The 2,359-nt window shown below is 30.1% G+C and overlaps 1 long non-coding RNA gene across 1 annotated transcript; it reads right to left on the bottom strand.

Moving 5' to 3' along the window:
- Positions 1-273: 273 nt before the first annotated feature.
- LOC126884844 (uncharacterized) lies at positions 274-1,093 on the bottom strand. Its single transcript, XR_007698159.1, has 2 exons — positions 760-1,093; positions 274-681 (listed from the first exon to the last, which is right to left on the bottom strand). It is a non-coding gene; the product is annotated as an uncharacterized LOC126884844 (long non-coding RNA).
- Positions 1,094-2,359: the final 1,266 nt, after the last annotated feature.

Genomic DNA, 2,359 nt, shown 5'->3' on the forward strand with positions numbered 1-2,359 from the left:
CTAAAACTTTTCGGTTAGATTGTCATTCTGTAAACACATATTATAAAGGACCGCTAAAATAATATTATTTTAGAGGAATCCTCTAAAAGGTTTTGGAACAAATACGGCAACGTCGCACGTTGATCGTTTTGAACTACTTTTAACCTAGAAATTGACCGAAAACTGACTGTTAGAGGAAGGTTAGAGGCCAAAAACCTTAAGAAGAAGAAGAAATTGACAGTTTCCTAGAAAATAATATTTATTATATTTAATTATTTTTTAGTAAAACTCATATTTACCAATTAAACATTTTTATTTATAAAGTTATACATTAAAATATTGCTGAAAAATTGCATATCTTATTTCTTCTCCCCTTCGACACTAATTTTGGTCAAATGGTCTATTTTCAATAACATTAAGGTCATCTTATTAATCTGCATCTGGTTATAAACCTTCTGAAACTTTACCTTTGTAATCATTTGGTACGTTTTGTAATGTTCCACAATAACTTTAAATAATTTTACCTGCATTAATAGGATTTAATTGCTTTGACAAACATCTTTGACTTCCAACACTTTTTCAATAACATCTCTAGGTACTTAGTCTTAGGTAGGTACCTACTTCCTTTGAAATGGTAATTGTAGTTATTTACTTTCAGGTCAATTATTTACTTTGTGTTTATGCTGTAATCTGAAATCAGCTCTACAAAAAGAAACAAACATTTGAATTTTGTTACTTATAGGTGTAGTGTGTCAATTGTAAAGTAAAAATCAGACTTACCTTTCATTATTATTTATTAAGTACTTCTTCACCAAATACATTATAAAAAGCCATTTTCCATGTTTAAATATTTATCTCCAGTATAATACAAGAATAACAAACTACTATTCATACAAACATAACCCAACAAAAATAATCAAACCACATTTAACGGACTGCTAAAAATTTAGCGGGTACGTTTTGACATCCTCTAAAATATTTTTATTTAGAGGGAGTTTTAACGGTTTAGGTTATGATTTTAACGGATATATGATTTACAGAATACCAAAATATTTTTAGCGGGCGCTAAAATTTTAGAGGCCTCTAAAATTTAACGGAAGTGTTACAGAATACACCCCATAATAAACTTCTATAAAAATATTCAATTCAAAAATCACTTCATATTTCAAAATTTATAGATATTCTTAAAAAAAATCGATACTTCATAAATTATTCAATTTTCAATAAAAATATAAAAACGAGGGAAGCATTTTTAATAAAGATAGATTTCTTCCATTCTTACTTACATTTTATCTCCACTTGTGTCTTTGTTCACTGGGTTCTCTGCATTCTTCCTGTCCTGGTCTGTTTTCGCCGTCTCCGTTTCCAAGCTGGTGCCGCCATCTTTGTTCCTTACAGAAGATTCTCCTCTAATCTGCAGGATCAGCCATGTATTAAATAGTGTGTTGTTACTGCCTTCTGGTTCTAATTAATTAAAAAGACTAAACACGTCTTACTATACATTATATTTTATTCACTGGTATCCGATATCTAAACAATAACATTAATGATTCATAGCGCCGTACTACATACTAACTTCTAATAATTATTTGTATATCTATATCCATACTGATTGCTCAGCGTGTTTTTATACCTATCTGAACCATAACAAATATAGTTCAAGTTCACTCGTAATAAACATGTGATACAAACTATAAGCTATTGTTTTTATGTATGTTCAATACCCTAAAGGTTAATAACATAATATTTAAATTATGATTTATACAGAGGGTTCATAATATACCACAATATCATTAATAGTTTTGGTGTTGAAGCTTAGTAGGTCTAATTTATGTTTAATGTCTAATTTGTCTTGTAACGTTGTTAATGATCTCTTTTTCATGCTTTCATGCAACACACAACTTAAATGATAAGTTTCTTATTTTTTCAAAAGTTGTCAAGGTGATTTTAATGAGGTTGATCTTAAATCTGCGCTATTTATTGGTATAATACAGTCAGTTCTTACTTGTGTCTCAATGGTAGGACAACTCTAGGACAATACATTTTAACTCAGCTCTGAGATGTTATGTGCTTTCGATATTGCAATATGGACTTGAAAGCTGGACATTGAAGCAAGAACACATAAATAAGCTACAGTCCTTTAAAATGTGGTGTTTCAGGAGGATACTTAGAATGGCATGGACACAGAAGAAATCGAACACGAAAGTATTGCGAAGAATGAGCAAAGAATAGGAAATAATAAACACAATAAAAATAAGAAAGCTACAATATCGGGGGCACGTAATGAGGGTACAGTGATGTGAAATGTTAAGATTGATAATACAGAGAAAGATAAAAGGAGGAAAGAGTATAGGAAGAAGGAGAGTATCATGGTTGAAGA

Source organism: Diabrotica virgifera, chromosome 5 (genome assembly GCF_917563875.1).
Source record: "Diabrotica virgifera virgifera chromosome 5, PGI_DIABVI_V3a".
In the NCBI taxonomy this organism is placed as follows: domain Eukaryota; kingdom Metazoa; phylum Arthropoda; class Insecta; order Coleoptera; family Chrysomelidae; genus Diabrotica; species Diabrotica virgifera.